A 25,345-nucleotide genomic window follows, 5' to 3' on the forward strand; every position below is an offset into this window, starting at 1 on the left:
TGAGTACACAGCAGTCAGTCTTCACAGTGGAGGATACAAAGAACATGCCAGTAATTGATAAGGAGACTGAGGAAGGGGAGGACCTAGAAATAACCATTATCATGAAACAGTTAGAGCTGGGCAAGCTAATGGAGCTAAACGTAAACAAGTCTCATTGCCCTGATTGAATACATCCCAGGATACCAACAGAGTTAGTGGGAGAAATAGCAGATGCACTTAGAGTCATTGCATCCCTGCAGCAGAGACAGGGCCTTTGGCCCAAACTGGTCCATGCCGACCAGAATGTCCATCCACACTAACCCCATTTCCCTGCACTTGGCCCATCTGCTTCTGACCCTTTCCAATCCATGTATTTGTCCAAATGTCTTTTACCTGTTGTGAGAGTGTACCCACCTCAACCACTTCCACTGGCAGCTCATTCCATATACATACCACCCTCTGTGTAAAACAGTTGCCCCTCAGCTTCCCTTTTATTCTTTCCCCTCTAACCTTCAACTGATGCCCTCCAGTCCTTGATTCCCTGGGTAAAAGACCGAGTGCATTCACCTTGTCCTTGCCCCTCATGGTCTTATACACTTGTAGAACAGTACCCCCTCAGTTTCCTCTGCTCTAAACAAAAAAAATTCCCACTTGTCCAACCTCTCCCTATAACTCAGGCCCCTGAGCCCTGACAACATCCTTTTAAATTGTTCTGCACTTTTTACAGTTTAATAACTGAAACCTACACTGCATTCATCATATTTCCAGTGTTTCCCCACGGCGCTGGAACCGACGTGACAACGCCAATGGATTACAATCCATGATCGAGAATGAACTCCTTTACAATAATCCCGTTTTCATAGTATTTCCCCTGGTGCAGGTATCCTTGTGTCTTTCTGGTTGTATGGTTAATTAAAGACTTGTCCTTCTACAAAGCAAAGCTGTGGCTTAATTGTTCCTGGGAAATGAGCCACGTTTTTTCAGACTTTCAAAAACAAATGAACTCCCTCTCCACAGTCACCACCCTAACATGGACTTGGCTGTACCTCCGTATTTTTTCCAGTCACACTGAGATTTGAAATATTCGCCCACGGACAGAATACACACCTTTCCTTCCACATGAAAAGGCCAATGATATTCAGATCGGCACGGATCAAGTAACTATCAGATCTGAACATGAAGTTCAATTTGAATTTCTCATCCACAATTCCACCCTTTCAGTACCCTACTACAACTGAGAAAACAACTCACCATATTAATACAGGATGGATCTTAAGAAGACAATTATAGTATTAAATTGTAGTTTTATGTTCCCCAAAGTTTTAACTCTCAGTCTAACAATTTCTTTTTTCTGTGAACTGAAATCCAAACCAATCTCCTCACTCCTTCCCTTCACACCCAGTTCTCTCACACTCTCTCCTCTCTTTGAATTCAGTTTGCTAGCTCTTGTCTGCGGACTAAGAACCAAATCAATGAGTATGACTCTGAGTCCACCGGGGTTGGGGGGGGCGGGGGGGGGGGGTTGCGTGTTGTTAGGGAATCCTCTGATGACAACCATCCTGCACACTCTGGCCAAAACCCGTCTTACTGAAATGAACCAAATTAGAGCTCGAATTGCAGGCCCATCCTTGTCACTTTCCATAAAAACCCTGGATCTTCACCAAAGAGTTCTGATAACTTTCTGCGAAACGCTGCACCACTGATAGTCTGATCACATGTCGGGGGGGGGCAGGAAAGGGGCCATTCCCCTGGGTCCTGATCCCAGAGGGAGGAAGCTGCCACCAATGACAGATTAAGCCTCCCTCCCTGGCACTGACCCGTATTGTGCATACTCCCACAATTGGCTAGCACTGTGCCCATACACTGGTCTCCCCTCCTACAGCACGTGCTCCCGATCATACAGGAGTCCGGGTGATTGACAGCAGCTGCTGCCCAATATATCAGAATCCCTACAGTATGGAAACTGGCCCTTCGGCCAAACAAGTTCACACCGACCCTCCAAACAGTAACTTACACAGACCCATTCCCCTCCCCTATATTTACCCCTGACTAATGTAACTAATACGAGGGGCAATTTGAAGTGGCTAATTCACCTGTCCTGCCCATCTTTGGATTGGGGGAGGAAACCCGCTCAGACACGGGGAGAATGCACAAACTCTGGGTTTGGCCGGAATCAAACCAGAGTACCTGGTGCTGTGAGGCAGCAGTGCTAACCACTGAGCCATCTCTATAAACGGGAAGGAGTGGGGCTGGAGAACTGGGGTAATGGGATTGTAAACAATGAATGAATGTGGAGGACACTGGGGGATGGACAGGTCAGTGCAGCCGCAGGAGGTGATCCTGGACAAACTGAGCAATGGGAGAGTCTGACAGGAGAGAAACTACAGGAAGTTCTGTTTAGAGGCTCAGGCAGGAACAGTTGGGAGACAGTATGGCTTGGTGCCTTGGGCACGTTTTCCAATCAGCCTTTTCAGAGATGCTGTTACTCAACTCTGAGCCCGATCCTCCTGGTCCAGAGGTAAGGACACTGCCACTATTTCCTGGTGGGCAAGGGATACGGGGACTGGCTTTCAAAAGGAACTCAACTATGTTGGTGACATTAACAAGACTCAATACACACTCACTAACAAAATGCTGGTGTACTTGAACTTCATCCAGAATATTAACACCTATAACCAATGTACAGAGGGGGGAATACAGAACTAGGGGACTGGGAGGGGAGGGTAGACAGAGAGGGGGTGGATCGAGGGGGTTGGGACAGAAATGGGTGGGGGCAGAGAGGGGGGATAGAGAGGGGAGGCACAGAAATGGATGGGGACAGAAAGCGGGATTAGAGAGGAAGGGAACAGACAGGGGGTGTACAGAGGGGACAAAGAGACAAGTGTGCGACGGACAGGGGGCGACTGACAGAGGGGGGAAAGACCAACAGATTGTGGGACAGACCAACGGGGGAGTGCGACCGACGAGGTGGAGGGGGGGCGACAAAGGACTGACCGCCGGGAGGGGGGGGGGGACCAGACAGAGTGTGGGGAGACGGGGGAACAGAGAGGGGAGAGATGGAGAGTTATTTTATAGAACTACAACTCAACCCTGTTCCTGTTTTCTCCTCCTCACCTTACTTCCCTCTGAAGGGCTCAGAACAACTGCATAGTTCCTGGAAAGTGGGGTTTCAGGGAGATCAGGTGCTGAATGTGGCATTTAGGACACTGACCTTTAATGGAATGCGCTGGTCAATAAATGGACACTGGTTCGATTCCACTGTCTGTGTGGTGTTTGCACATTCTCCCTGTGTGTCTGCGTGGGCTTCCTCTGGGTGATCTCAATTCCCTCCCACAAATCCAAAGACATGCAGGTTAGCTGGATTAGCTTTGGGTAATGGTAGGTTACAGAGTTAGGGTGGAATGCTGTTCCGATGGTTGGTATGGGTCATGGGCCGAAAGGCCTGCTTCCACACTGTAGGGATTCTGTCACTGAGCATAGGGGTTAGGAGGTCACGTTGTGGCTGAGTAGGGCATTGGTGAGGCCAGTGTTAGAATACTGCATTCAATTGTAGTCTCCCTGATTTCAGAAAGATGTTACCAAAATAGGACTCAACTTCTCAATGAAAAGTTCCTGGGAAGTGTTGACAAACAAACAGACCGTACAGCGTGGGTTGATAGTTCCTTGAAAGTGTGGTTGAAGGTAGACAGGTCGGTGAAGGTGGTGTGCGGTATGCTAGCTGTTATTGGGCAGTGCAGTGAGGATAGGAGTTGGGAGATCATGTTTCGGTTGTACAGTTTCTTGGCTCGGCCACTTTTGGAATCCCCAGACTGCGTTCAATTCCAGTCTCCCTGTTACAGGAAAGATGTTGGGAAACTTGCAAGAGTTCAGAAAAGATTGACAAGGGTGTTGCCAGTATTGGAACATTTGAACCATAGGGAGAGGCGGAATAGGCTGAGGCTATTTCCCTGCAGCACTGGACACTTTAGGTGGCTTTATCGAACTTTATAAAATTATGAGGAGCAATGATAGGGTGACTAGTCATGGTTTCTTTTTTCCCAGGGTAGGGGAGTCCAAACGAATAATGTGAATCTTTTTCCCAAGGTGGGAATGACAAATTCTAGAGGAGAGATAGCAAGTTTAAAGGATATGAAAACCGAAACAACTGAAGATGCTGTAAACCAGGAAGAGAATCAGAAGTTTCTGGAAAAGCTCAGCAGGTCCAGCAGCAGGTCTAGAAAGAAATTAGAGTTAACGTTTCTGAGGAAGGATGACCAGACCTGAAACTTTAACTGATTTTTCTTCACAGATGCTGCATGACCTGCTGAGCATTTCAACATCAGTGCAAGTTTAAAGGGAGTTCTTTGGAGTATATACCTGAGAGGAACTTTATGAAGTTTATAAACTTTATAAACTGAAGTGAGACCACATCAGGAGTAATGACAGAAGTTTTGGTCCCTTTATTTAAGGGAATACATAATTTCATCAGAGGCATTTCACAGAAACTTGACTGGGATGAACCCTGGTTTGCAGGGATTATCTTTTAAGAAAAGGCTGAAGTAGTTGGGACTCCACTCACTAGATTTGGGAAGAATGAGAGGTGATCTCATTGTAACATGTAGGATTCTTAAGGTGTTTGACAGGGTAAATACTAAGAGGACGTTTCCCATCATGAGGGAGTCTGGAACCAGATTCTGGGTCAGTCACGGAATCACGTGTTCTGTTTTGGATTCGTCAAGTTTAAGACAACATCAACACGGGTCAGGGGTTTCAGTAGCAATGGAGCTGGGGTGAGGTGGAGACAGGCAACATTTTAGAGATTGGAATTCCTGGTGTTTGTGATTGTGTAGATGTCTGATCAGAAGGTCAACTTGGGGTTACAGATATGACAGCAATATTGTGAAGAGTATGGTTCTATCTCAGATAGTTCCCAGGGAGAGGAAGGGGGTTAGCAGTAAGGGAAAGGAATTTGTAATAGCAACTGAAGGCAATGAGTTTAACCACTACAATGTTTCATTGGGGGAAACTGCAGCCAATCGCGTATTGGGAGCGTGATGAGCAGTTTGATAACTGAGTAATGGAGATGGGGAGGGAGAGCTGGGCATTGTCAGTGTACATGTGAAACCTAACACGGTGCTTTTGGACGATGTCACCTCCTGGCAGTATGTAGGTGAGAAACAGGAGGGACCAAGGAGAGATCCTGGAGGGACACCAAATACAAGGAATTCAGAAAGAAAAGGGAGAGTGGAGATGGAGGAGGTGTTTGCAACAACGGTGAGGTCAAATATTAGTTTGTAGCAGAATGGGAGAGAAGGACATAACCAGAAAAGAGAGACAGATAGAACAAGGAACAATATCTGTGACTTAGTGAGGGGGAGTGATGAGGAGGAGGCGCAGCCTAACACCAAAAACACTATTTCTACATTAGTGACGTCACCCAACTCCACCCTAGTCTCAGCTCATTTACTGAAACACTCGTCCATCCCTGTGTTATCTCCAGACTTCGTTATAAAACACACTCTTTGCCAACCTCCCACATTCAACTTACGTGCAATCTCAAGAGCATCTAAAACCCTACTGTCCAAGTGCTCACTTGTACCAAAATTTGTTGATCCATCAACAAGCAACAATTTAAAATTCTCACCCTTGATGAAATTCCTGGCTGTGAACATCCCTGTCTCCCTGCACCACACAACCTGTGAGACCCCGACAACTCATTTTCTTTCAGATTCCCAACGATGTGTTTATTCATTGCTTCACCTGTCTGGCTGTTTCTACTGTTGCCAAGGCAACACTGTCTGGAATTCCCACCCTAACCCTCTCAGACCTGCTTTCCTCCTTTAAGGTATTCCTGAAAACCTGTTTATTTGGCAGTTCTTTTGATCACCTGACCTAATATCCCCATCTGTGGCCTTATGTCAGAAGCTCTCAATAGTATTTCTGTGGAATTATAAACTTAAAAAAAAACAAACTGTTTTTGATTTGCACACACATTGTCAACTCTTCACTGTCGCTGAGTGAATAATCTATAACAGCTCTTACCCAACCACATTGTGGGAGCACCCTCACCACATGAACTGCAGCTGGACAGGGAAATCAAACATCACCTTCTCCACAGGCAATGGGGCTTTGGCACTGATCACTGGGATCTGTGGAGGGAGAAACAGTTGATATTTCAGGGAGTGTAAAATGCATTATAGGGAGGGAAAATGGTGCAGCATTTGGGATTTTCAAATTTGTGTTTTACAATGTGCACTACGTTCTGTAAAACCTCTCATTCCATACCGTGAAAATTTCCTTCACTTTCTGGTCAATACGTCTTTCCTTTCCCCTGCCCTGCACCTTCACACATTCCCAATGCCTTGGCCACAACACACACAGTGCTGTCAGTGAAGTTTATCACGTGGTTGAGTATTGTCCCGCCCCTCATTCACTCCGATTGGTTGAAGCAACAACTAGCACCTCTCGCCCCCGTTCCCCCACTGACATCAATAATCCGAGGCCCATTGTGGGCTGGAGCATGCTCAGTGCTTCCTGCTTTTGCTGCTGTTTATCAGGTATAAGAGAGAGAGAGAGAGAGAGAAGGCTCATCCCTGTTACTCCTGATGTCAGACAATAACAACAACTACCTGCGTTGTAGGGAGCCTTTCACATTGACAAATCTCCTAAAATGCTTCCCGGATGATGGAAACGTTGATTAAAGAGAACGATTTTTAGATACATCTTTAAGGTGGACAGAGGGGGTTAGGGAGGATATTCCAAAGGTTTGTGTCCTCGGCAGCTCCAATCGTGGAGTGATATAGGTGGGCAACAGCTTACAATGGAGACAGTTAGGGGCTAACCATAGGTTAAGAACCCCATGTCGAAGCCCCCTACCCCACACACCAGGCCTTGTTCTCACAGCCTGTCATTACACACTACCTATGGTTAGCCACTAACAGTCTCCATTAACAGCGAGTCACCCTCCCCCAGCCACATTGTTATCCACTCCTTTATCCAACCGCTCTTCTCACTCTATCCCCACCTATCCTTTACTCCTTACATCCTCCCCCCCACACTATCTTCTGCAAATAAACTGACTTTTTTTCCTCAGTAACATCTGTTCTGTGGAAGGGACACCGGATCTTAAACTTTAACTCTGATTTCTCTTCACAGATGCTGCCAGACCTGCTGAGATTTTCCAGACCCTCCTGGTTGTTGTTTCTGATTTACAGCGTATGCAGTTCTTTTGGTTTTAATTTACCGGGAGTTTGTAATTCAGGTCCTACAGCCTCTGTCCCAGACTCTGCTGTCTCTCCCACCCCCACCCAGTGACACTGCACCTGCACAGCTCATGGACAGGTGTAGTCTTGCTGACCACACCCCTCATTCACTCCCATTGGCTGCAGGACCACACAGACTCTCCTCCTATTGGTCTGGAGCTGCCATCAATCAGCCGGGCACCATTGTCATGAGAGTGGTTGGCTCCTCCCTCTCTCTGCCCTGGGATGAACTTCATCATTCACAGTGAATGGGGCAGTATCACCCAGCACAGGGGCTGGGGGCTATTCAGCCCATTGGGGCTGTACTCTCTCTCTCTCTCTCTCTCTGGAGATGCTGCAAATCTGTCCCAAGTCCCCTCCCATGAGCCCATAGCCTCCCAAATCTTTCCTTAAAAAGTAAAATTCCAAGTCTGTTTCAGAATACCTGCTGAATCTGTGTCGTTCAGACTGTTCCAGATGCTCAGAACTTACTGAGTAAAATAGCGTTCACATTTTCACATTGTATTATTTGCCAATTACTTGAAAATAGTTACTAAAAATTGTGACAATGTTAACAATTCCTCTCTCTCTCTGTAAATTCAAGACCTTGCAACCAAATCTGCACAAGATCGAAATCACTGCTTCACCTTCTCAGCTCCAAGGATAATTATCTGTGCTTCAGCTAGCTCTGCACAAAAGAGAGGAATGCATCTTAAATTATCAACATCAAAGAAACAGACCTTCGGTCCAATTCGTCTGTGCCAACAAGGAATCCTAAACTAATGGATTCCCATTTACCATCTATTGGCCTGTATCCATCAAATCCCTTCCTATTCATGTATCTAATTGGAAGCCTTTTAAATGTCGGGATTTTATCAGCCTCCACTACGTCATCTGGTAGCCCCTCCCATACACACACCACACTCAGCTTGAAAACGTTGCCACTTAGATCCCTTTTAAATCTTTGCCCTCTAAACTTAAACCCTTGTACTCTAGTTTTGGACCCACCTAACCTGAGGAAATAGGACGCCAGCTGCTCACCTTATCCACGCCCCTCGTGATTTTATAAGTCTCCATGAAGACACCTCTCAGTCTTTGACCCTCCAGAGAAAATAGCCCAGCATATTCAGCCTCTCCCTGTAGCCCAAATCCTCCAATCCTGGCAACATTTTTGTAAATCTTGTCCAAACCTTTTCAAATTTCACAACATCCTTCCCAGAACACGGAAATTCAAACTGAAAACAGAACTCCAGAAGTGGCTTAATCAACATCCTGTCCAGCCACAATATGACGTCCCAGTTTCTGTATTCAATGCATTGACCATTAACGGAGAGCATTAATGAAGTCCCATTTGCCAGCGGTTCACCCTTATCCCTCTAAATCCTCCCTCTTCATGTACCCAATCAGATGCCTGATTCCAAGAACAGGGAGATTGGAACTGAAAACAGAATTCCAGAAGGGCCTTCATCAGTGCCCTGTCCAGCCACAATATGACATCACAACAGCTGCATTCAATGCATTGACCAATAACGGGGAGCGTACCAAATGCTGCATTCACTCCCCTGCCTACCTGTGACTCTACTTTCAAGGAACTATGAACCTGCACTCCAAGGTCCCTTTGTTCAGCAACGCCCCTCAGGACTTTACCATTAAGTGTATAAGTCCTGCTCTGATTTGCCTTTTCAAAATACAACAGCTCACATTTATCTAAATTGAACTCCATCTGCCATTCCTTGCTCCAATGGCCCATCTGATCAAGATCCTGTTGTATTCTGAACTAACCTTCTTCACTGTCCATGACATCTCCAATTTTGGTGTCTTCTGTAAACCTACTGACCATACCTCATATTCACATCCAAGTCATTTACTTAAGGGCCCAATATCCATCCTTGCAGCACATTACTGCTCACAGGCCTCCGGTCTGCAAAGCAACCCTCCATCATCATCCTCTGTCTCCTACTTTCAAGGCAGTTTTGTAATGGCTTGCTCTCCCTGCATTCCATGTGATCTAACCCTGCTAACCAGTCTGCTTTGTGGAACCTTGTTGAATGTCCATATAAACAACATTCACTGCCTGGCTTAATCAATTTTTTTCGTCACTTCAAAATACTCACTCAAGTTAGTGAGACCCAATTGTGCATGTACAAAGCCACATTGACTCTCCCTGATCATTTCTGTCCCGCTGCGCCTTCCTTGTTCGGTCCACACCCTCCCACCAACCCACGCTCCACACCCTTGACCCTCCCTTGCCACCACGGGAGATGTAAAACATGCGGCCACACCTCCCTCTGACCTCTGTCCAAGACCCCAAAATGATCTTTTCACATCAGGCAGAGATTTGCCTGCACATCCCAAAACCTCATCTTCTGAATATGGGAAATTTAACATGGTTCATCCAACTAACCTACACATCTTTGGACTGTGGGAGCAAACTGGAACACCCGAAGGAAATCCTCACAGACACTGGGGAGAATGTGTCAACTCCAACACAGACAGTTGCCCGAGGCTGGAATCAAACCCAGGTCCCCGGTGCTGAGGAAGCAGCACAAACCACTGAGCCACAATACTGTGGGATCGTTGATGCTGATGAGCTGCCCCACTAATACCTCAGTCACTCATCCTGCCTCATTTCCTAAGAGGCAGCGATGATGGAGTGAAATTAGACAGTTAATTCAGAGACCCAGAAAACGTTCTGGGGACCCGAGTTTGAATCCCATCACGGCAGATTTTGGAACGTGAATTCAATAAATATCTGGAAAAAATAATCTAGTGATGACAGGAATCCATTGTCAATTGTTGGAAAAACCAATGTGGCTCACTCATGACCTTTAGGGAAGGAAAATGCCATCCTTACCTGGTCTGGTCTGCATGGGACTCCAGACCTATAGCAACGCAGTTGACTCTTAACTGCCCTCTGGGTAAACGCAGCAATAAATGCTGGCCGAGCCAGTGACAGCCTCATCCTGTGAATGAATAAAGAAAACAGGTCAGGTTTTGTTCCTTCTCTAGTAGGTACATCCTACAAACTCAATTAGAAATGTTCTCGTACACACTGAACAAATACCTTTCCATCCAAGCCCTTAACACTACAGCACTCTGAGGCTATGTTGGTAAAGTTAAAACCACTTATCATTGCATCCATATTATTCTTACAGATATCGGAGGTCTCCTGGTAAAATTGTGTCTCAATTCCCTGCTGACTATTGGGAGAGGGTCTATAACACAATCCCAGTATGATGGTCATCCCTTTCTTATTTCTCAGTACCAACCAAATAACTTGCCTGGATGTACTCCCAGGAATATCCTCCCGAAGCCCAGCCATAATGTTATCCCTAATCAAAAACACCTCTCCCACTGCGCTGTTGGTCCCTTTCTATCCTTACTATAGCATCTATACCCTGGAACATTAATCTGCTAGTCCTATCCATCCCTGAGTGCTGCCTCTGTAATTGCTGTAATATCCCAGTGCTATGTTCAAAACCATACCCTGAGCCCACCTGCCTGACCTGTCAGGTCTCTTGCACTGAAATAAATGCAGTGTAACTGGTCCGTCCCACCTCATTCTGTGCCTTGCTCTTGCCTGCCTTGACAGTCTGACCGGTGAACAGTACCAGCCTCAGACTCACCTCTTTTCTCACTATCTCTTTAGGATTACCCCGACTCCCTCACTGGTTTAATGCCTCCCGAGTGGCACTAGCAAATCTCCCTGCTCCTCAGGACCCCATTCTTTCCCCTTCCTATGCCATTGGTACCAATGTACAATGTCCTCCCACTGGTTATTCTCCCTTTTGAGAATATTCTGCTCCCTCTGTGAGACACTGGCACCAGGGCAGCACCACCCCATTCTGATGTCTCACTGTCAGCTGCAGAAATGGCAGACTGTGCCCCTGACTAGAGAGTCCCCCATCACTATCGATCGTGTGGAAATGGATATACTTCACATTGTGTTAGAAGCCAGTCTCAGTACCAGTAACTTGGCTGTCAGTGCTACATTCCCCTGAAAGTCTATTACCACCTACATTTTTCAAAACCGTGTACTTGTCTGAGATGGGGATAGCCACAGGAGACTCCTGCAGTACCTACCTACCCCTCCTAGCTTTCCTGGAGGTAACGCATCTACCTGACTGTATCTGCAGTATCTTGCAATCCTGAGACGGCCACATATCACACCCCCCGGCTCCTGTCAATTCCTCACTGCCTTTAATCACTCCTCCACCAATCCATGTGATCCAATAGGATTTGTAATCACACTTCCTGCAGACATAATCATCAGGATCATTGAGACTCTCCCTAATCTCCCACATCCGACAGGAACAGCACGCCACTCTACAACAGGCCATCTCTCCGCCTTCACAACCTACAGACCATGACAAAGACACAGTCTTACTTCTCAAAAAATACTGCCCGAGATTAGCAATGCTTACATTTTATATCTTAAACATTTAATCAAGAGACCCAAAGACATTAAAAAGAAATCCTCACCTTACTCACGATTGTAGATTTAATAAAATGAAGACGACTAAGATTGATATTTGAAGAGACTGAAACTCACTGAGCTGATCCCCGGCTCTGAGTACTTCCAAGGGTGAGGTCTCTCTGAGGGCAGCTGTGAAATGTCACTGTTTCTCTTCTCTGCCCGCTCCATTTTCAGAGAGGTTTTTAACATCACAGCCAGTCAGCTCAGAGAGGTCACTGCTTGGTTTTATTCACTGGGGGTTGCCTTTGCTGCCCAGACCAGTATTTATTGGCCACCTTCACTTGTCTTGGAGAAAGTGGTGGTTAACTGCCTCCCTGAAATGCTGCAGTCCATGTACACCACAGTGATGTTTGGACAACAGTCCCCCTCTGGCCCCACAACCCTTCCTTGTCTCCGTAATCCCCCTCCGCCTTCAGAAATTACATGTCCGTGGCATCAGATTTTTATTTAGATTCATTTTTGTTTAATAAACACCCCTCCCCCCCAAAAAAGTGAAATATTTCACCCCCAAACAAATTTCTGTTGATTAACCTTTTGGAGAGGCCGACACATGGACGTTGCACATTGTTCACGTAGAATGATGGAACTTTCTTTAATCATTGCTAAAAAGGGGAGGCAATGGCTTAATGGTATTCCTGCCAGATGAGTGACATGTGCAATGTTCCGAGGATTAGGGTTAGAATCCCAACATGGCTGTGCGGACATCAGAATCCAATACAATCTAGAGTGAAAAGGCAAATGATGACCATGAAACTATTGTCGATTGTCAGAAAACCCATCTGGTTCACTCATGTCCTGTAGGGAAGGAAACGGTCATCCTCACCTGGTCTGGCCTACATGTGACTCCAGACCCACAGCAATGTGGCCAGCTCTCAACTGCCCTCAGGAAAAATACAGTAAACACTGTTAACAAATCATTGAAAAACTGTCTGTTCCCTGAACTAAAACGGAGTTTCAGCTTCACCTTCTCCCTGTCTCCCCTCGCTCTGTTTACACCCAACACCAAAACACTCTCATTGAGCCAAGCAGCCCTCACAGTGCAGCCCTGTCATTTTCATTGTCTGCTCACACCTACACTGCCCTCAGCCTCCTGTACTGTTCCAGTGCATCTCAATGGGAGCTCAGGGACAGCATCTCATCTTTCAATGCAGCCCTTTGTAACCCCAGAGTCAACATGGACCTCAGCAGTTTCTGAATGAACAGACCGTTGTCAGAATCTGGAACGTTCTACCTGAAATGGTGCTGGAATTCGAGTCCAAAAGGACTTTTGATGGGAAGTTTGCAGTTAATTGAAAATATGAAGTTTACAGGTTAACATCATGAAGTGAGTGATTGTAAGATCTCTCAGATTTAGACCCAAAGAGACCAGGTGCAATTTGGATAAATCTGTGCTCCCTCTCAGGCCAATAGCTCCTTCCTCAGCTGCAGGGCCCACAACATAGCGCACACCCAAAGGGTGATCCAACCACGAATTTGTACATCTTCCTGCTTAACAAAAATATTGGAGATATTTTCCACAAACCTTTCTCCTTCCCCAGTTAAATGCCAATGATATTCAGATCCTGATGACTCCATTGACTGTAAAAACTTACTTTTGTGATCCCAGCCTCAATTATTCTGATTTAATATCCTATGAAATGAATTCTCAAAACAAAACTCTCAGTCAGTGCAGGAAGAATACAAGACATATTTTTCTCTTGGTATGTGACTGATGTGTAAATGCCTCTCCTCAAATCGTACACCACCCCCTTCCCCCCCCTCCCCCCCCCCCCCTCCCCCTCCCCCTCCCCCCCCCCCCCCCCTCCCCCTCCCCCCCCTCCCCCTCCCCCCCCCTCCCCCCTCCCTCCCCTCCCCCTCCCCCCCCTCCCCCTCCCCCCCTCCCCCCCCCCTCCCCCCCCCCTCCCCTCCCCCCCCTCCCCCTCCCCCCCCCCTCCCTCCCCTCCCCCCTCCCCCCCCCCCCTCCCCCCCCCTCCCCCCCCTCCCCCCCCCCCCCCCCCCCCCCCTCCCTCCCCTCCCCCTCCCCCCCCCCCCCCCTCCCTCCCCTCCCCCTCCCCCCCCCCCCCTCCCCCCCCCCCCTCCCCCCTCCCCCTCCCCCCCCCCCCCCCTCCCCCCTCCCCCCCCTCCCTCCCCTCCCCCCCCCCCCCTCCCCCCCTCCCCTCCTCCCCCCCTCCCCCTCCCCCCCTCCCCCCCCCCCCCTCCCTCCCCCCCCCCCTCCCCCCCCCCTCCCCCCCCCTCCCCCTCCCCTCCCTCCCCCCCCTCCCCTCCCCCTCCCCCCCTCCCCCTCCCCCCCCCCCCCTCCCCCCCTCCCCTCCCCCCCCCCCCCCCCCCCCCCCCCAGCATGCCAGTGAAAAAATTCCCAGCCTATCCAGCCTCTCCTTAGAACACAATCCCTCCATTCATGGCAACATGCTGGTAAATCTCTTCTGAACCTGCTCCAATTTAATAATCTCCTTCCTATAACAGCACAACCAGAGCTGGACAGAGTATTCCAGAAGAGGCCTCCCCAACGACCTGTATATCCTCAACATAACGTCCCAACTCCTGTACTCCAAGGTCTGAACAATAAAGGTAAGTGTGCTTAGCACCTTATTAACCACCCTGTCTACATGTAACACAAACTTCAAAGACGTGAAGCCCTCGATCTCTTTGTTCCCATATCACTACTCAAGGCCCTACTTTTATTGAGAGTAAGTCCTGCACTCGTCTGTTTTGTCAGGATGCTATATTTTGCATTTATTCCAATCCAAAAAAATTGAGTATAAAGGCAGTAGGAGTATAATTAAGAGGGAAATCAGGAGGCAAAAAAGGGACGTGAGATAGCTTTGGCGAATAGGGTTAAGAATAATCCGAAGGGCTTCTATAAATACATGAAGAAAAAAAAGGCTATCAAGGGTGAAAATAGAGACCCTCCAAGATCAGCAAGGCAGCCATTGTGTGGAGCTGCAGGCGATGGGCGAGATAGGAAACCAGTGTTTTGCATCCGTGTTTACTGTGAAGAAGAACATGGGAGATATAGAATGTGAGGAAATAAATGGTGACATCTTGAAAAATGTCCATATTACAGAGGAGGAGGAGATGCTGGATGAGTGGCTGAGGAGCTGGGGCAGGGGAAAAGGATTCACATTTTTTTTGGATCATTGTGATCTCCTCTGGAGTAGAGTTGACCTGCATAAGAAGGATGGATTGTACCTGAATTGGAAGGTGTTAACATCCAGACAGGGAGATTTGTTAGTGATACTCGGGTGGCATTGAACCAGTGAGGGAGTGGGTGTAAACCCAATAAGATAGTGAGGAAAGAGTATGTCTGAGACTGGTACAGTTCAGAAGTCAAATAGTCAAGGCAGGCAAGGGCAAGGCACAGAATGAAGTCGGACTGAGCAGTTGCACTGCATTTACCTCAATAGAAGAGGCCTGACAGGGAAGGCAGATGAGCTCAGGGTATGGTTTTGAACATGGCACTGGGATATTATAGCAACTACAGAGGTATCACTCAGGGATGGATAGGACTGGCAGCTTAATGTTCCAGGGTATAGATGCTATAGGAAGAATAGAAAGGGGGACAAGAGAGGAGGGGGAGTAGCATTTTTGATTCAGGATAGCATTATGTTTTTGCTTAGGGAAGATATTGCTGGGAGTACGCCCATTGAAGTTATTTCGTTGGAACTGGGAAATAAGAAAGGGATGACCACCTTATTGGGGTATTCTGCATGGATTTTGTCTGGGTTCTCTGGTTTCCTCCCACAGTCCAAAGATGTGCAGGATAGGTTGGATTATCCAGGCTGAATTGTCCACAGTGTTCAGGGATGTGCAGGTTGGGTGGATTGTCCAGGCTGAATTGTCCGTAATGTTCAGGCATGTGTAGGTTGGGTGGCCCTGGGAAATGCAATGTTACTGGGGGAGGTGAGGAGGCTCTCAGGGTCAGTATCAGTGTGATGGGCTGAATGACCTGCTTCCACACTGTTGGGATTCTCTGATAATTCTACTAGTTTTAAAATAGTTACAGAAAATAATAGACCAGATCTACATGTTAAGGTTCTGAATTGGACAAAGGCTGATTTTGATGGCACGAGGCAAGAACTTTCACCTGGCCCCTCCAGCCTGCTCTACCATTCAATAAGATCAGGGCTGATCTTTTCATGGCCTCAGCTCCACTTTCCCGATCTCCCACCATAACCCTTAATTCCTTTCCTGTTCACAAATCTACATTTTGCCTGAAAGGCATTCAAATGCTGCAGTCAGCAGGGAACGCCACAGATTCACAACCCTTTAGCTGAAGAAGCTCCTCCTGATCTCAGTCCTAAATCTGCTCCCCCTTATTTTGAGGCTCTGGAGTTGGACCTGTCCCCAGTGGAAATAGCCTCCCTGCTTCTGTCTTATCTCCTCCCCTCATAATTTTATTTGTTTCCTATCCAACGTCCCATTCTTCTAAATTACAATGAGTATAGAACATGTTTTCTCAATCTCTCCACATACACCAACCCTCTCAACTCCCAACTCAAACTAGTGACCCTCCTCTGCACTCCCTCTAGTGCCAGTACATCCTTGCTAATGTAAGGGGATCAAACCTGTACACAGTACTCCAGGTGTGGCCTCCCCAGCCCCCTGTACAGCTGCAGCATAACCATCCCTCTGGCAATGAAGGACAATATTCCCTTCACTGCCTTAATTACCTGCTGTACCTGCAAACCAGCTTCCTGTGATTCACGCACAAGGACACCCAGCTCCCTCTGCACAGCAGCCTGCTGCATGTTTTCACCATTTCATCATCCAGTTTGCTGTTAGTCCGACCCAAATGGATGACCTCACATATCCCAACATTGAACTCCATTTGCCAGATCCTTACCCACTCACTTAATTGATCTGTATCCCTGTGCAGACTGACAGTGGCCTCTGCAGACATTGCTTTACTCATCTTTGTATCAAATGTGAACTCTGACACCGTACACTTGGTCCTCAATTCCAAAACATTTGTGTAAATTGCAAACAGTTGTAGTGTCAACACTAATCCAAACACCCATTTATCCCCATTATTTATTATGTTGGTGAACCGATCCCTGTATCAGTGATAATTACCCATAATGCTGTGCATCTTTACCTTATACAGCAGCCTTTTGTGTGGCAACTTATCGAATACCTTCTGGAAATCCAGGTACGCCACATCCACCGGTTCCCCCTTGTCCAACGCGCTCATTGTATCCTCAAATAATTCCAGTAAATGTGTTAGACATGACCTGCCTTTCATGAATCCATGCTGTGTCTGCGAAATGAGACAATTTCTACCCAGATATCTCACCACTACTTCCTTGAGAGATTCAAGCATTTTCTCCACTGCAGAAGTTAAGCTAACAGGTCCTTTTTGAAGAATAGTGGTACCGCATTTGCAGCTTCCAGTCTGTCAAAACCATTCCAGAATCCAACACATTTTAGTGAATTATCACGAGTTTATTTGTTATACTTCCCCCCCCCCCCCCCCCCCCCACCCCCCCCCCCCCCACCCCATCTCCTTTAGTCCCTCGAATGCATTCCATCAGGGCCAGGAGACCCAGCTACCTTGAGGCTGTTATCTTTCCCAACATTGCCTCTTTACTGGGAATGATTGTTTCTCTGTCCTCATCTGCCATTGCCTCCACAGGTCTGCCAGAATGAGAGTATATAGACAGTATGTTCCTGTTAAGTCCAAGGCTGGGAGGTGTAAAGAATGCTGCCTGTCGAAAGAAATTGAGGGCCTGGTCAGGAAAATGAAGGAGGCATTTGGCAGGGACAGAGAGCTGTGTTTGTGAGAATCCCTAGAGGAGTATAGGGGCAGTAGGAGTATACTCGAGGTAAACCAGGAGGGCAAAAAGGGGATATGAGATAGCTTTCGGAAATAGGTTTAAGGAGAATCCAAAGTGATTGTATAAATACACTAAGGACAAACGAGTAACCAGGCAGAGAATAGATACCCGCAAAAATCAAGGCTGTCTGTGGAACCGCAGGAGGTGAGAGAGATTCTGTGTGAGCGGAGAGGTTTTACAAACACAATGTGCGCATCGGAAAACACACATTTTGTAACGTCCCAGTCTCGTGTTTTCAGTAAATGGGGAATTGCCTCAGTGTGGCTGCAGGTATGCGTACGCGTCACCATCTTTATTCGGGGCAAGAATTCACTGGATACATGCGGAACTGCCAGCTTTGTAGGGGGCAAGGTGCAGCCAGGCGCATGTGCAGCCTTTCTGTGGTACAGAGTCATTGGGCAGGATTTACAGAGCACATTCAAACTCAGAGAAATGGATGTTTATTTCTGGATTTGTTTTGTCATTCATTTAAATGATTTGGTATCGTAAATGAGTTTGCAGGTCATACAAAATTGGAGGTACTGTGGATAATGAAGAAGGTTACCTCCGATTACACTGAGATATTGATCAGATGGGGTTTAATTTAGATAAATGTGAGGTGCTGCATTTTGGAAAAGCAAATCAGTGCAGGACTTATACACTGAATGGCCAGGCCCTGGAGACGTTTGCGGAACAAAGAGACCTTGGACTGCAGGTTCATAGTTTCTTGCAAGTCAAGTTGCAGGCAGATAGGATGGTGAAGAAGGTGTTCAGTATATTTTCCTTTATTGGTTCGAGCATTGAGTATAGGATGTGGGAGGTCATGTTGCTGTACAGGGCATTCGTTAGGCCACGTTTGGAATATTGTGTGCAATTCTGGCCTGCCTCCTATCAGAAGGGTGCTGTGAAACTTGAAAGGTTTCAAAAAAGACTTCTAAGAATGTTGTTAGTGTTGGAGGATTTGAGGTTGGAGGCTGGGCTGTTTTCCCTGGAGTGCAATAGGCTGAGCTGTGATGTTATGGAGGTTTATACTATCAAGAGGGGCATGAATGGAGTAAATGAACAAGGTGCTTTCCTTGGAGTGATGGTGTCCAGAAGTAGAGGCATTGCTTTAGGATGAACGGATAAAATTTCAAAGGGGCCTAAAGGACAACTCTCATGCAGTGGGTGGAATGAGCTGCCAGAGGAAGTGGTGGAGGCTAGTACAGATAAAACTTGTTAAAGGCGTCTAAATAGACACATGATATGATGAGTAAGCGTTTACAGGGATATGGGCCAAGTGCTGGCAAATGAGAATAGATTAGGTTCGGATACCTGGTTGTCATGGATGAGTTAGACCGAAGAGTCTGTGTCGGCGCTATCCATCTCTGACTGTGGGATCATAACAGCTTATACTGTTCTGCTTCATCTCTGGGCTCCCTCATTACCACTTTGTTAATATCTAGCTTCCTCAGTCTCGAACAATGGCTGTATTTTCCTATTACTTTTACAGACATCTTTATACGTTAATTTTTCACTGCCGCCCAGCCCCTGACCGTGTGCTGCTTATTAATTTTTTTTCTGGAAAATTTTTGACAGTCAAGAATTCTTTATTTCCGATGAGCAAGTGTATTTTCCTTCCGTTTCTGACATGCACGAGGTTGAGGCGTGAGCTTATTAGAGGTTTATAAAATTAGAAAGAGTGTAGACAGGGTGAATAGCCGGGGGAGAGGGGGATTCAAAACTCGGGTGCATTCATTTTGAGAAGAAATGAGAAAGATTTGAGAAAATACATGAAGGTTTTAATAAAAAAGATACACGTGTGGAATGAACTTCCAGAGGAAGTGGTAGCTGTGAATACAATTACAATATTGAAAAGACATTCAGATAAGTACATAAATAGGAAATATTTGGATGGATGTGGACCAAGCGGAGGCAGGTACAATTAGTTCAGTTTGGAATTATGGTCGGCATGGACTGGTTGGACCACAGGGCCTGTTTCCTTGCTGTATAACATTATGACTCTAATCCTCACGATCCCTAAATTCCTCCATCCTCAACTCGCCTGATCAATGTCACCTAAACCATCCTCACAACTCTTCCTTATTTATATAATTCCTCACTAGCCACAGAACGCTCCCTATCTCATGTCCTCCAGTTTCTCAAATCTCTGCGATATGTGCCTTTCTTTAGTTCCAACCTTGAGGATGCCTCATTCACTCCGATTGGTTGGAGGACAAACTCGTACGACCTGGTCCTCCAGTACTGCCCTCTGGCCCTATTGGCCTGCGCTGACATCACTCACCTCACAATGGGCCCCGGGTGATTGGTGGGATCCTCCCTCTCTGCTCTGGGATGAGCTTCATCATTCACAGTGAATGGGACAGTATCACAGAGCACAGGGGCTGGGGGCTATTCAGCCCATTGGGGCTGTACTCTCTCCCTCTAGAAATGCTGCAAATCTGTCCCAATTCCCTTCCCATTTGCCCATAGCACCCCAAATCTTCCCTTAAAAGGTAAAATTCCAAATCTGCTTATGAATAATTGCTGAGTCTGTGTCCAGCTGCCATTCAGACTGTTCCAGATGCTCAGAACTTACTGAAGAACATAATGTTCACATATTCACTTATTATTTGCCAATTACCTGAAAATAGTTACTAAAATTGCGACATTGTTAACAATTCCCCTCTCTCTGCAAATTAAATATCTTAGAAACAAATTTGCAGCTGATCAAAATCACTGCTTAACCTTCTCAGCTCCAAGAACAATTATCTGTGCTTCTGCTAGCTCTCCACAAAAGAGGAACACAACTTATTTTCATTTATTAGTGTCATAGAGATGTACAGCACAGAAACAGACCTTTGGTCCAATTTGTCCATGCCAACTAGGAATCCTCAACAACTGGAGCCCCATTTGCCAGCGATTGGTCCGTATCACTTGAAACCCTTCCTGTCCATGTACCCAATCAGATGCCTTTCAAATGTTGTAATTGTATCAGCCTCCACTACTTCATCTGGCAGCTCATTCCACACACACACCACACACAGCTTGAAAACTTTGCCCCTTAGATCCGTTTTAAATCTTTGCCCTCTCAACTTAAGCCCATGCGATTGTTTTGAACCCACCTAACTGGGGGGAAAAGACCCTGGCTGTTCACCGTATCCATGCCCCTCATGATTTTATAAATCCCCATGAAGTCACCTCTCAGTCTTTGACTCTCCAGGGAAATTAACCCTGGCCTATTCAGCCTCTCCCTGTAGCCCAAATCCTCCAATCCTAGCAAAGTCTTTGTAAATCTTGTCTGAACTCTTTCAAGATTCACAACATCCTTCCCAGAACAGGGGATTTCGAACTTAAAACATAATTCCTGAAATGGCTTAATCAATGTCCTGTCCAGCCACAATTTGACATCCCAGCTTCTGTACTCAATGCATTGACCAATCAATATAAGCATACCAAACCCCACCTTCACTAGCCTGCCTATCTATGACTCTACTTACAAGAAACAATGAACCTGCACTCCATGGTCTCTATGTTCAGCAACATTCCCAAGGACTTTACCATTAAGTGTATAAGTCCTGCCCTGATTTGCCTTTCCAAAATCCAACAGCTTACATTTGTCTCAATTGAACCCAGTCTGCCATTCCTCGCCCCAATGGCCCATCTGGTCAAGATACTGTTGCATTCTGAACTAACCTTCTTCATTGTCCACTACACCTCCAATTTTGGTGTCTTCTGTAAACCTACTGACCATATCTCATATTCACATCCAAGTCAATTATTTAAGGACCCAATATCCATTCCTGCAACACGCTGCTGCTCACAGGCCCCCAGTCCACAAATCAACCCTCTGCCTCCTACCTTCAAGCCAGTTTTGTATCCAAATGGCTAGTTCTCTCAACATTTCATGTTATCTAACCTTGCTAACCAGTCTGCTTTGTGGAACATCGTTCAGTGTCCATATAGACAACATTCACAATCTGCCTTCATCAATCATCTTTGTCACATCTTCAAAAAAAAAACTCAATCAAGTTAGAGAGAGAATTTCCCACACACAAAGCCATGCTATCTAACCCTAACCATTCCTCATCTTTCCAAATACATGTAAATCCTGTCCCTCAGAATCCATTCCAACAACTTGCCTGCCACTGACTTCAGGCTCACTGTTCTCTTGTTCCCTGGCCTTTCCTTACCACCTTTTTAAATAATGGCACATGCCTTCCAGCACCTCACCTGTCACCAATGACAATATAAACATCTCAGGGAGGGGCACTGCTATCACATTCCTAGCTTTCCACAAATGTCTGGGATACACCTTAACAGGTCCCAGGGATTTATCCACCTCGATATGATTCAACACATCCAGTACTACCTCCTCTGTAATATGGTCAGGAGCCAGGCAGCAGTGGACAATTCATTTACTGAAAGGTCTGTGAACATAACAGTAAAATACTAAACAGAGCAAAAATACACTCAGAGACTGAGGAAGCTAGATAGTGAACAAGTGGACATCAAGGTGCTCAGAGGCGAATCGGAGCAGTTTTATGATCCCACAGTCAGAGATGTCTAGCACCGAAACTGACTCTTCAGTACAACTCATCTATGCCAACCAAATATTCGAACCTAATCTATTCCCATTTGCCAGCACTTGGCCGGCATCCCTCTGAACCCTTCCTATTCAACTGCCTTTGAAATGTTACAATTTTTGTTGCCCTTTAGGCCCCTGTTGAATTTTCCCCTCTCACCCTTAACCTATATCCTCTAGTTCTGGGCTCCACCAGCCCAGGATAAACACCTTGTCTATTTACGCTATCCATGCCCCTCACGATTATATAAATCTCTTCAAAATTACACCTCAGCCTATGACACTCCAGGGAAAATGGCCCCAGTCCCTATTATGCCTCTCCCTGCAACTCAAATCCTCCAACCCTGGCAACATCCTTGAAAATCAATTCTCAAACCTTTCAAGTTTCAGTGCCTCCTTCTGATAATAGGGAGACCAGAATTGCACACAATATTCCAAAAGTGGCCTAACCAATGTCCTGTCCAGCTCCTGTACTCAACGCTCTGACCAACAAAGGGAAGCATACCAAATTTCTTCTTCACTGTCTTATCGACCTGTGACTCTACTTTCAAGGAACTGTGAACCTGCATTCCAAGGTCTCTTTGTTCAGCAAGACTCTCCAAGACCTTACAATTCAGTGTGTGAGTCCTGCTCGGATTTGCTTTTCTAAAATGCAGCACCTCACATTTATCTAAATTAAACCCTATCTGCCACTCCCCAGCCCATTGGCCCATCTGATCAATATCCCATTGTATTCTGAGACAACCTTTATCACTGACCACAACACCAACAATTTTGGTGTCACCAGCAATCTTACTAACGGTACCGCCTCTATTCACATCCAAATCATTTAAACGAATGACGAAACAAATCCAGAGAAAAAAAATCCATTTCCCTGGGTGTGAATGTGCTCTGTGTAAATCCTGCCCTGTGACTCTCTATCAGGGAGAGCTGCACATACTCCCCTCTGAACTTTGCCCCCTACAAAGATGGCGGCTGCACGTATCCAGTGAATCGTTGCCCCAAATAAAGATGGTGGCACTTACACGAGTCAATCGCGAGATGAGGTATTTTCCCGTTTATTGCAAAAACGAGACTGTAAGTTTCAAATTTGTATTTTCCGACGTGCACCAAATGTTCGCAAAACCTCTCAGCCCAGACCAACACCATTTCCCTCCCGCTTCCGACTGTTTATTTCTTTCCTTACCACAGCTCTCCACCCGCACGTCTGCCCTGTCCGCGATGGTCACGTGGTATAATCAAGTCCCGCCTCTCATTCACTCTGATTGGTCGGAGGGCCAACTGCCCAGCCAGGTCCTCCAGCCCCGCCCCTATCCTTCCATTGGTCCGCCGCTGACATCAATCATCCTGCGACTATTGTTGGCTGGAGCATGCGCACTGCTTCGTGGCTTTTGTTGCTTTTCATAAGTTACAAGAGGGAGGGACAAAGTTAAAAACACACAACCACCTGATGAAGCAGCAGCAGCGCTAGTGCTTCCAAATAAACCTGTTGGACTATAACCTGGTGTACTGTCAATTTTAATTTTGTCCATCCTAATCCAACACCAGCACCTCCAAGTCACGAGTGAGGGAGGAATGTATAACATAAGAACTAAGAACAGGAGAAGGCAATCCTGCCCTTTGAGCTTGCTCTGCCATTCAATAAGATCATGGCTGGTCACTTCGTGAATGTAGAACCATTTACCCATGTTCTCACCGTATTCCTTAATTAATTATTTCTGTTTTGAAAAAAGCTACCTTAGCTTTAAAAACGTTAACTGAACTACCATCAACTACTTCCCTGGGCAATGAATTCCATTGAGGTTAAGAACTTCCTCCTCAATCCAGTTCTAAACTTGATGGCTCTAATCTTGAGGTGATGCCCTTGTCCTAGATTCACCTGCCAGTGGAAACATCCTCTCTACTTCTATTTTATCCATTTCATTCATTATTTTATACGTTTCCATTCTTTAGAATTCCAATGAATATAATCCCAATCTACTCGGTCTCTGTTAAGCCAACCCCCTCAACTCTGGAATCGACCTAGTTTACCTCCTCTAATGCCAGTACATCCTTTCTCAACTAATGAGATAAAAACTACATGGAGTACTCCAGGTGTAGCCTCACCAGCACCCAATACAGCTGGAACATAACATCTGCTTTTGAGCACAATCCCTTCAGCATAGAAGGACAAAATTTCATTTGCCTTCTGAATTGATTGTTGTACCTGGTGAAAACCTTCATGCAGTAGGACACTCAGGTGCCTCTGCTTAGCAAATAATGCAACTTTTAAAAATTCAAGTTATAATCTTGAATTTTTTAACGTTACTCCAACCAAACAGTATGATATTACATTTATGAACATTATATTCCATATGACCGATCATTGCCCACTCACTCAATGTATCTATGTTCCTTTGCAAAGTTTCACAGTCCTCCGCACACTTTATCCTGCTACTCATCTTAGTGTCACATGCAAACTTTGACACCCTACATGTGGTCCTCAACTCCAAATCATCTGTATCATTTCTAAATAATCGCCGTCCCAACACTGATCCCTGAGGCACACAACTAGTCACTCATTGCCAGCCAGAATATTACGCATCTATCCCCACACTTTGCTTCCTGTTAGTCAACCAATCTTCTATCCACGCTAATACTCTACCCCTAATGCCATGCCCCCTTATATTATGCAACAGCCTCTTGCATAGCACTTTGTTGAAGGCCTTTTGGAAATCCAGGTACACCGTATCCACTGGGTCCCCGTTGTCCACGTTGCTCGAAATGTCTTCATAGAATTCCAAAAGATGTGAAGCATGACCTGCTCTTCATGAACCCATGCTATGTCTGTCCAATGGGAAAATTTCTATCGAGTTCCTGCTATTTCTTCCTTGATAATAGTCCTAAGCATCTTTCCCACTACAGAGAAGAAGCTAACTGGTGTATAATTACCCATCTTTTGTCCACCTCCTTTTTAAAACAGTGGTGTCACTTTTGCTGCTTTCCAATCTGCTGGGACTGCCACAAAGTCCAGTGAATTTTGGAAAATTACTGCCAGTTCATTTGCTATTTCTCCTGGCATCTGTGTTAATACCCTGGGGTGCATTTCATGAGACATTTCTATCATCAGCTCAATTACCTCCAACACTAGCTGTTCTCTAATAATGATAGTTTCCAAATCGTCACCTACCTTTGTCTCTTTGTTAATTACTGGAAAGATATTAGTATCCTCCACTGCCATATCCCATAACTAAATGTTCCTTCTCATTTTCCAAAGGACCAACGTTTACTTCAGCCACTCTTTTCTCATTCA

The sequence above is a fragment of the Hemiscyllium ocellatum genome, unplaced genomic scaffold (assembly GCF_020745735.1).
Source record: "Hemiscyllium ocellatum isolate sHemOce1 unplaced genomic scaffold, sHemOce1.pat.X.cur. scaffold_204_pat_ctg1, whole genome shotgun sequence".
NCBI lineage: Eukaryota > Metazoa > Chordata > Chondrichthyes > Orectolobiformes > Hemiscylliidae > Hemiscyllium > Hemiscyllium ocellatum.